Below are 11711 nucleotides of genomic sequence, written 5' to 3' on the forward strand. Positions count from 1 at the left end.
TGGGAGAGAAACTCTCTGCTTCCCTCGCCCTTGGAGCTTTCCCGGTCCCCCTGATTTTATATGAAGAAATAGAAAAGGGGCTTGAAGTCAACATCGCGAGTGCCTTTTTGAAATGACCTGCCTTAGTGGGTGTTGAAGGTCCCTCCTCCTTCACAACTGCTGAGCCCAGAGGCCCGGTTGGCCCTTCCTCTGAATTTTAGGATATCATTAAAAAGATGAATCTAAAAAAAAAATCTGTAATATTATAGACATTGTTCCAAGCATCACTATAGAAGTTACCAAATTAGACATGGTTAATTGTATAAACATTTATTTCTCTGCTAAATTTTAAGCTACTTTAGATGCCATATCACCTGTCTGTCACCTTGCACTTCCTAGTACAATATCTTGAATAAATCATAAGTGTAAACAAAATACTCTGAAGTTAATTTTTTTGAAAAAGTTCCCAATACTTACCTGGTAGGGGAGATACCATGATCACGAAGGTGGTTTTCCCAGGGCGAGGCTTATCCATTGCACTCCGGATATGCTGACCCCTGCAATTTCCCCAAATGTGGGAAACTTGACTGCATAATTTGTGGTAGTGGGGGACTGCATTCGCACTTTTCCCTAAAAAAAGAAAAGAAAAGAAAAAAAAGAAAAGATTCCTAGTTCAGTAGCCATTTTTATGATGATAGGCTTCTCAGAGAAGAGTGGCATAAAACACAAGACAAAAGAAGCAATATTTCATATTCTTGCTATAAAGAGGTCTGTACAATTTTTTAGATTTTTATGTATAATTATTTGTCCGTTATGAAAGAAGAAAAAAATCAAGCTATCGCCAGCTATGAAAATGCCCTTGAGTAGCCCCAAACCAACATCTCAATTCAATTTAAGAATATGCCCAAAAGAGTAATGAGAACTGCATTTATTCTGAAGAGACTATATAATGAGCAGTTGGAGGGCTTTTGAGTTTCTTCTAATATCAGAAGAATCCCAAACTGGTGTATGCTGGTAACTACCAAATAAAGCCAGTCAGTCCAGTGAGCAGATCTATGGTCTTTTGACAGATGTTGGGTCTTCACATGTTATGGAGATGATTTCCTCCAGTGACTGGTAGTTGTCTATTCCTAAAGCGGTTTTGTTGTAAAGAAAATAATTAAACCATTATTAGTAGAGGTGACACCGATTTTGTTGTTGTTGAGAGTGTAGTTAAGAGTTTAGGGCTAAAGAGACATCACTTAGACCTTTGATCTGCAGAAATCACACAGAAGGACCTTACACAAGTTAAATAGCTTATTTTTGTTTTACTTTTCCTATCTGAAAATTTGAGATAGCAATTTCCAACTGATGTTCTCTAGATTAATAGCATATTTAAAGCACTTAGCTAAATGCCTGGTACCTAGTAAATACTCAAAACTTGTCAGCTTTCATCATCATCATCATCATCATCATCATTGTCATCATCACTATTGTTAACAAGAAATTCAGTGATTCATTATGGCTCTGTAAAACAAATGACATAGTAACAAATTAGTGTTAATAAGTATCAGATGAAAACTAAATATTTGGGGTGCATAGGGACTGGAAGCAAATGTCTTACCATTTATTCCTTCTGTTTATCAGTCACGAGTATTGGATACAGTGAGAAAATAACAAAGCTTTAAAAATAACTTCATAAATTCCTCCTTGTGCATGTGTCCATCTTCGTATGCTGTTTCCTTTAGATTGCAAGGACCTTTAGGCCAGAGACTGAATTTAACCTAGTGTTTAATATGAGCATTTATTTATTCAGTCTTAAAACTTCACTCTTGAATAAGCTGCCTTGGAGCTAAGGAGATCAGGCATCCCATTTTTTGAGGGATTATTTTATTTTTTAGTACATTTGATGGGTGGCCTGTGAAATCCTAAGAGTACGGCAATTTCTCCCCCCACTTTTTTTTTTTCATATTGCAAATATGCTTACCCTAGTGTAGTAGGATTGTCATTCCTGGGTTCAGGCAGGGGCTCTGCAGTCAATACTTCTTCAGCATTATATAGCATAACTCTGCCCAGACTCTCTAACTTTACAAGTTCTGGAATTAGTGAACGAATGAGCACTAAGCATTTTCTTTGGACCAGGCCTGGAGCCAGACATTTTAAAATACATTATTTCAGTTAATCATCAAACAACTCCAAGGATGCATATGATAATCTCCATTTTACAGATGAGAAAATAGGCTAAGGTAAGCATTTACCTAATGATATTCCAGGTGGAGGGCAACAAGTTGAGAGGCAAATTTGGAATTGTTGGAGCATAGATTGCTGGGAAGAAAGCAGGTGGAGGAGGTTCAATAAAACAGACCTGGGAAGACAAGCAAGAGCTGTAATATGAAGCACCTTTTCACCCTGGAGTTACTTTTATCATGGAGATTAGAGGTTTTCAAATTTAGTATTCATTGACATCATCTGGTATGACAATTAAAAATTCAACTCATTGCTCTAATCCACCACTCTGGTTCAGTAAGTTCTAAGTGAGTACTAGAATCTGTATTTTAATATAGCAGATCAAGTTATTCTGTTGGTTTGCAGTCTGTGGGCAATGGGGAGCTTTAGAAGAATATTTTCCAAGTGAATTTCATCATTCTTGGGGAATGAGAGGATAGAGCATGAGAACACTAAATTAGAGGCAAGAAACCACTTAGATCACTGGTTCTCAAACTTGTCTGTATATAGGAATCACCTAGGAAGGTTTAAAAAATACTCATGCCTGGATTCCAATCTCAGAAATTAGAATTTAATCAGTCTGTGGTATGGCCTTGGCATTTTAAACTTCCCACAACAACTTTTATATGCAGCAACTTTTGAGAGCCACAATTTAGGAGACTATTGCAATAGGAAACATTGCAGCCCTGAATTAATGCAATTGTCAGTTCATTAACATTTCTGGGTAGATTAGAAAGTAGAAGTTCTTTCTCCAAATGACACTTGATAGCCTGTGGCATGGCCTTGGGCTGATTTACTGACTGTGTCTCCTCTTCTGCTGAACACCTGCTTGGTGCATAGCCCAACACAGCAACCTGAAAATGTTAGGGAGGTAACGGAAATGTGAATAAAGCTGGAGAGGAGGAAAGAGAGACTGGTTTCCAGCAATGTGATTTCAGGCTTACCACTGTCTACTTTAAGTTCCTACTTTTCTCCCCTCTAGTCTGGTCATCCCCTGGTTAGGAGAGTCGATTAGCTTGACAAATACAGCTGAAGGGTAGTGGCTATTTGGGATGTTGTATTGAGAATGATTTTGAGCTCAGGTCAGAAATCAACAGGAAAAAGACCCCAGTTAAATACAACTTTCTGCCAGGGGATCTGAAGGGGGTTGTAGGAGCCTCAGGTCAGATATTTGTTATCCTGAGCAAAATGTTAATTATGAAAACATTTTCAGCCTAGACTTTATTTATATGTAATTGTTCAAAGTCCAGTTCTAAAAACAAAGAAAAAATTCCCTGCCTTGATCTATCATGCACTGCTCAGAAGCAGATTTCTTGTACATAATGTTGTTATTTATTTTTTGGTCTTCAACTGCTGTTCTACAAATATTCCACTTTGTAATAATTTGGATGAGAATATTCTGTATGGCTTCCTTTGCTTGATATTTCCAGGGAATATATCCTGTTGTGATAGAAAAGATTATATGCATGTTCATTCTCTTAAGAAGAAAAATCCTGCCCTCAGATGTAAGTGAACCCTAAAAGACTCTCTCTCAGGATTTTCTATTATGGTTACAACTATCTTTCACTATAGGTTGCTTTCTGGAATTTTCTAACCCTAGGATGCCCTATGCTTAGTTGCTGGCTTATGCTATTTCAAATATACTTTTATGGGGTAAATATGCACTTCCTACCAAAGGTATAAGACCAGTAAGTGGCATTAGTTCACAAAAATCTTGTGTAACAATGTGAGTCTCAGTGAAACTGTGGAGAAATTAGAAAAATCCTGTGTCAATATTATCTTACATTGGATAGTAACAATTCCGTTTTACAGACAACAAAATTGAGGCTCAGAAAAGAGAAAAGGAATGAGATTAATATTTCATGATTGGCCAGTCTGGCACTCAGCTAAGTGTTTAATATACTTATTTTGTATATTTGCAAAAGCTATGTGAATTAGGTATTATGTGCTCTGGTATGAAAGTTCCTCAAAATTTATATGTTGAAACTTATCCCCATTGTAGTAGTGTTAAGAAGTGGGGTCTTAGGGGAAGCAATGAAAACATAAGGGCTTCACCCTCATGAATAGATAACTGCCTTATAAAAGGCTTGGAGGGAACTAGCTTAGTCCTTTTCTGTCTTTCCATTTCTTCCACCATGTGAAGACATGGTTTCCTCTCTCCAGAGTGTGCAGCAACAAGGCACTATCATGGAGGTAGAAACTGGGTCTTCGTCAGATACCAATCCTGCTGGTGCCTTGATCTTGGACCTTCCAGCCTCCGGACCTGCAAAGAAATATATTCTTTTTAAAATAAATTACCTAGTCTCTGTTGTTTTGTTACAGCAGTACAAATAGAGTAAGACATGATCCCTATATGATGGATGAGGAAACTGAACATCAGAAAGGTAAAATACCTTGTCCAAGGTCAAACAGATAGAATTAGTGAAAATACCACTCAAATTTTGCTTTGATTTACTCCGAAGCTCCTGACCATTTTATTATCTCTTAAAACTTACAATAAAAAGACCTGGGAGATGACCTTCTGACTTCCAGTCCAGTATTTTTGCTTCGTCACCATCATAGTTGCTGCTATTATCCTTCAGGTATAAGAATAGACTTAGCCTGTATCACATTTGGCCCCAAGGTTAAGAAATTGTTGTTTCTGGAGTTTTAAAGCATATTCTTACTATAGACTTTAAGCTGAGAGCTCCAGAACTTCTTGGGCTATACTTAATCTAAGATATGAGAATAGTAAACCTGTGTAGAGCATTGAATTAGTCAGTTCTCTCATTGCTGTAAATTCTTGAGACTGGGTAATCTATAAAGAAAAGATGTTTAATTGGCTCATGGTTCTGCAGGCTGTGTGGGAAACTGGCATCTGCTCAGCTTCTGGGGAGACTTCAAGATTGTAAGGAATCTTACAATCATGGTGGAAGGAGAAGGGGGAGCAAGCATTTCACATGGCTACACACTTTTGAACAGCCAGATCTTGTGAGATTTCTATCACGAGAACAGCATCAAGGGGGATGGTGCTAAACCATTCAGGAGAATCTGCTCCCGTGATCCAATCACCCACCCCCACCTCAAACATCAGGGATTACAATTTGACATGAGATTTGGGTGGGGACACAGAGCCAAACCATATCAAGCATTAACTATGTGCCTGACACTACTCTAAAGTACTTTACACATATTAACTCATTTGATTTTCTTAACAACTACTGGAGTAGGTGCTATCCTCGTTTACATTGTATAGCTCAAAAAACTGGAGCACATAGCCAGAGTCCAAGTCCATGTTTCTAGCCACTTCTACATGCTGCTCGCATGTGTGACTTCCTGCGTCTCTCCTTCCCTCCAGCCTAACAAATGCTGCCCAGCAGACTGACCTTCAGATTACAGCTACTCACTGCTCACTCCGTTTTCCAACTGTACTTATCTTACATAAAATCCCTCCTGGGATTTCTAAAATAATTCTTTTCTTTCCCTTTAAAAGAACAGTGCCATAGTACAGATCTTGGGGTCAGGCTGGCTGGAGTCTTCTACTTTCCATCATTGCTTGAATTGCATGTTACCGTGTATCTGCTTTAGACTTATCTATTTTGCTTTCTCTGCTTTGGGTTTGGTTTTTCTACAGGCATAGAATGTATAATCTCCAAAGAATAATTTTATTCACATTATTTTATATTTCCGAGAATGCTTTTAATGGTAGATATTTTAATGTTCTATTTTAAGGAAGTGACAGGCCCTTTAGCTAATCCGCTTGCAGTTAGATTTATTTGCTGTCTGAGCCTCAAAAGATCAAGCTTTTTTTTTTAGCTGACAATGGAAAGTATATTAATGTTTCTGGCACTATAGGTCCTATATAAACTCAAGAGTTTATGAAGATTATTTTCTGAAATTGAAATTGATTATTTCCTATGACGTTGATTATAGCTATGATCATAAAAATAAAACGTCAGCACTTTTATTATTTTAGTAAGAATTGCTTTGCTTTTTGTGATAAAACAGCGGTTTCATGATATAACTTTTAAACTATACTTGTGGTTTTTTTTCCCCCTAAATAGCCATTTTCAGAGAGATGATCTATGGCTTGTCAACTTACAGTATAGCTGATGTAAAAAGTTTGCGATGGCAACCCTAAATGTTTTATCACCTGTCAGAAATTTCAATGATAATAAAAAGTAACATCCTTTAAATTAATTAGACATGATTAGGACTTCAAGCCCAGAGGCCACATCATTATGCAAAAATTATAACAGTTAGCTCTTTAAATTACCATTAAATTGATTCTTATGTTAATTGATATCTCACTTACAACCCTAGATTTAATTTATATAAGATCTTCAGAAATAGTAAGGTGTAATGAAATATTATTTTGAAAAAATTCTTTAGAGAATAAACACACTGAAAAATTGATTGTTCTATTTGACTCTAGGTAGAATTTCTGTGTTAGAATAAAGCTGATTTCTCATGAAATGGCATGGCTTACATTCATCTCTTGTGTTTGTGCAGCCCCCCACAAACACCAACAGAAGCTGCACGTGTGGTTCAATAGGGTAATTTTTTTCCCCAGTGAGCACTGTCTTATCTTCTCCTGTCTGACACAGGAAACAGAGTTTAATTTAACCATTTGAGATGCAGCATGTGCTGTGACACATTTTGGAAAAGGAGGGTAATGTGGCTGTGCACAGAGTCGACTTTGAAGATAGAAAGTGACATATATTTCAGAGAAGAACTGACACCATGGGGTAGAATGAACGAGTGGAGTATTATCCACAGGGTTTGAATAAGCAGGTGCTGATGAAGTACAGGTTTGAAGTTAGAATACTAGTAGCAGGCAACTTGGAATTAATTGTTCCTTATGGACACATTGGGATGAACTGAGGCATAGCTTCAGTTCAGGTACATAACCTCCTCATGACTATGTTCCACACAAGTGACTAGTTCTGAATCTGTGAGATGGCAAAGCAAAATAAATTGTCTGGGTTCATTTAGAGCGTCAAGTCTCTCCTAACTAAAATATCTTTATATTAGTATTTTGAAATTTTTGACCAGACTGCAAGTTCCGTGAGTTTAGGAAATGTGGCTTATCCATATTTTTGGGGCTTAATTCCTGACGCTAGGTTTTCAATTACTTAAGAATGTCCCAAGGAACCTCTAACTTGCTTTGTAGGTTTTAACAATAATAACATTCAAATTGTAAAATGCAATTGCAATATTATAAATGACAAGAGGCTGTATTTGTAAGAATGAAATTAGGACTGAGACATCCAAAAAAAAAAAACTGTTGGAGATGGGAACTTTTCATAGTGCAGGCTAAACTTCTCCCATAAATGGATGCATTTCCTCATCTTCATGGCTAAGATTTTCATTCATGTTTTAGTTTTTTTTTTTTTTTTCTGTTCTGTTTTCTTTGTTTTCCACACCTTGTCACAACCCAGAGACTGAGCAGAGATGCATTTAAGAGGCAAGAAAGGTCAGCACGCACAAATACACAATAGGAAACAAGCATGGTGCAAAATAGGAGATGGTAGCACAGGAGCTTGTGAAGAGGGAATCCAGTGTTATCTAAAATGTCCAGAAGTCATAATGCAAGGAAGGTGCTGAGATGATGTGTTGGTTCCTAACCACTTGGAAGAATATTTCCATCATTGCAGAAAGTTCTATTGAGTGGTAATGCTATTTAGTGCCAATGTAAGTAAAACATTAGTATGAGTTTTACTGGAGTCTTTATATTGTGCAATGCCAGTTTTAACTGTAGATATCGGAGCATTTAACTCATCTGTGGAATCTTTGACTTTACACAATTTGTATTTTGTGGTTCTTTCCTGGAAAATGTCTGCAGATGGTCAAGAGGGATAGACTGGAATTAAACTCACAAAGGCTGGAAGGAGGAAGAGAAGATACCTCCAGGTATAGAGTTTGGCTAAGTAGCGTTTTCAGGCATGGTGTTACTCACAAGGGCCCAGGACATGCCCCATAATGCAGAGGGATAAGCCTGATGGCTTCGGGGTTCCCTATCTCCCTACCATTGGCTACTGAACTAATGTGGTACATATCAGCCAGTGATGGAGTCTAGGGAAGTCAAGCCAGGTTACATCCTTTCTTTCGAGCCTGACACTGAACCCACAGTAGGGGTCTTATCTTAGGCCTACAAGAAAGGATGCCCCCTAAGGATTCTTTAAAAAGGTAGCCCCCTAAGGATCTTTAAGCCTCAGTGCTTGGACACACTAGATATCTAGACGGGGATGGGTAAGAGGCTCACCTCATCCAGACAGGGCCTCCCTCTTGCTGCCTGCATCAAAGGCTGTGCTGCTGCCAGCCCAGGGAGGACGTGGTTGCTCCCAAGCCCTGCTCCATGAAGCCATGTAATACATGCATCCAACCCTAACCCTCCTGCTTTCATGCTGGGGTGGAGGGTGGCAGCAGTCATTGGGCAGGGTTGGGGAGAGGGAGGCTAGTCAGGGTTTGGGCGCCAGAGTGAGAAAGAACAGGTGGGTGAGAACCCAATCTGGGAAGGTGTCAAAGAGTAGAGCCATGTGTGAGCTGAAGCTTAGAATGTACTCTATCATTCCATAGGACTTCACTTAAAAAACACAACTTCAAATGTAAAATTATTAAGAATTTTAATTTTAATACAGCAACCATAGAGCATTAAACTCCATCTGTGGGACCCTCCTGCGTGTGGGGCCCTGTGTGAGTATGTTAGTCACGTGTATGTGAAGCTGGCCCTGATTAGTGACTCATGTAGTTCTGTCTCCCGTTGGGACCCTGACTGATACATATGGGAAATCAGAAATTGGGTTAACGCCTGAACAGAAGAGCACAGGGCAACAAATTCCGCTCAACGTTTTCTCCTCCCCCAACACTCCTATCTGAACACATATTAGTTGGCTTTTCAACACAAAATTATTTGGGTCCTCTTTTCACTGCTGACATTTCTCAGTTGACTCCAGTGTTCATTGGCACATTCTTTTTTAAATGGAAAGTATTAGTAAATTGATTTTCTTTATTACTATTGTTTGATCTCTACTCCCCTTAACTTTTACCTTCTCTAGATGCTTCAATTTTACCAAATTATCTCAAGAATAAACATTGCCATGCAAAATTATTTCTATTTCTATTATTGACATACTTCTCTCTCACACTTGAGAAATAGTGTTTTCATAAAGGAGGAGTCTTTTAAGTGTTGCATCTTAGTCTCTGCGGAATGTTTAAGTTCTAAGCCTCTACGTATAAATTTCTAAGAGGCTCATGGTCTATGAAACTTTCATAAGGATTTCCAAATTCCTAGGGTAGCAAATATGCATACCTATGCTTTATGCTGTTTCCTCTGCTACATTGACTTTGGTGTCTTGCAGGAGCAATTTCCAAGCTGATGTTTCTGTATAGGCTGGGTGCTTGATTCTTTGGAGGTAGGAAGGGAACTGGCTTTCTTTCCTTCCACGTATCTAACTGGAAGTGGCCTGGAGTTTCCTTCTTTCCTTTGTACTTAGGGCACTCTTTGCAGGCTAGCTTCACCATCCCTCCTATACCAAGGCTTCCTAGATTTTTTTCAACTCTGACACTGGTTTCATTGGGGGCAAAATGATAGGCTCAGTAAAAGTTTAATCTAGATTGAATTTAATCTATGACATTTGTTGCAGTACAAGAGAAAACAGAGGATGGAGCTAGGTTTGTTTTCTGTTCATTGAAACCCTGAACCACATTTTTGTTCTCAGACAACATATATCCACATTCATAGAGTCAACCATTTACCAATAGATTTCTGCATTTGAGTTCAAATGAGGAACAAAGTCAACTGAGGAAAATTTAAAAATTAATGGCATTTGGCCAACCAAAGGAGAACTTTGGTATCTTCCAAGAAGCTCCAACTCATTAACTGAAAAGCAGTTATTACTAGGCTTAAGTGGCTGGGAAAATAACAGGGGAATTTTGCATTTGAAAAGCTGGATAACTGTAAGGAGAGAGACTAACAGAAGCTAAATAATTGTTCTTTTTACCTGAAAATGTGCCTCAACTAAGAAGGGAATCTGGGAAAAGACAGGAGTTTTTACTTGAGGAATGTTTCTTCCCAAAACAGAGCCAAGAAAGAACGAACCATCTTGAAAAGGGCATTTTTTTTTAAAGATAAGTCATGTAAATATTGTACAGGTATCAGTAGAAAATGTTTCCTCTCAGTAGGGAAACAATTTGCTTTCTCAAGACAAAATTGATCAAATGTATATTTCCAGGATAGAGAGCCTGCTGTCAGAATTCACCACAGGGTGTTGAGGTTTAAATGTAGAGAAAGTGATGCATCTAATAGTTTTGCCCCATGAGGGCAAATAATATTAAGTACTTATTTGGTGTCTGAATCTATCATTGCTCATTGTGAATGAATGACAAGTGACTTTTCAGGACTAAAATTGGAGGCTTAGTCCATTCATCTTTCTCTTAATAGTCCATAAGCCATAGTTATTGTGTGCCAAATACATGTACCTCAAAGCTTTAATTGAGGAATATTTTGTTTTTATAACTCATATTCTATACTGATTTGTCCCTTATTTTATTCAAACACATTTTCTTATTATATCAAAGACTATTTAATATAAAATTTGGAATGATGGACTTAATGGTCTCTTGATATGTATTTTTATCCAGGAAATGTGACTATTTCATATTATGGTCTAATTGGTTTTAGTGTAATATGCATTGTGTGCATATAATACAAATATGTAATATGTGTATAAAAGTGTATGCATATACTGTTTTACCTTTAGAATATTTTAAAGACTGCTGAAATATTTTACCTTTAGAATACTGTTTAGTATTCTTTAAAATATTTCAGCACTCTTATATCTTTGAGTCAGTAGACACTATAAATGAGCAACATCACATGAAACATCTACTATAATTGGAGTACTCTTTAAAATGTATATTTCTTCATTATGTTTAAATATCAGCCATCTTAATATTCACCTTTCTGTTCTTTATGGCACTGGGATAAAGATCAGATCGATTGGATTAGGGCTCAGGTCAGATAGCATTTTAAATCAGTGCCTATATCTATGATGTTACCTTTGCAAGATACTTTGGGAGGCAGTTGATTTTTCAATTATGTGACTACAGAGAAAAACTAAATATATTTGTATTTGCTTTCCTCGTTTGTATTTTTTCAGCTTGTTAAACTGAGATCTGCTTTGTCTAGGTTATTTGAAAGCTCATCATCATCCACAGAAATGTGGAGTGCAAATTAAAACAGTAACATCCGCATTTTCCCCTAGAGAGACTTGCTTCTTCTCTGCTGGAGGCAGTATCACTGAGTAACAAATAGAAGGTTTTTCTCAGCTGCTGCTGCGTTTATGAGTATATGAGCACTGGCAAGCAGGGACCTGTCCTCTGTAAATGCTAATACAAACAAATATGAGCCATAATCACAAATTTCTTTTGGAGAAATGGCATTATTACTACTGGAATGTTTGCCAAAGGCAAAAAGCAAACAACAATAACAAAATCTTTCTGATCCCTCCACTGTCTGCTTCATTAAGTGATGCGCCAGACCTCAG

The 11711-nt window shown here is 37.6% G+C and overlaps 1 non-coding gene across 1 annotated transcript; it reads left to right on the top strand.

Annotated features, from left to right (window-relative positions):
• The first annotated feature begins 448 nt into the window (after window positions 1–448).
• Window positions 449–612, top strand: LOC120362466 (U1 spliceosomal RNA). Its single transcript, XR_005578367.1, has one exon. It is a non-coding gene; the product is annotated as a U1 spliceosomal RNA (small nuclear RNA).
• The last annotated feature ends 11099 nt before the right edge of the window (window positions 613–11711 follow it).

This window comes from Saimiri boliviensis, chromosome 15, assembly GCF_048565385.1.
Source record: "Saimiri boliviensis isolate mSaiBol1 chromosome 15, mSaiBol1.pri, whole genome shotgun sequence".
Lineage (NCBI taxonomy): Eukaryota > Metazoa > Chordata > Mammalia > Primates > Cebidae > Saimiri > Saimiri boliviensis.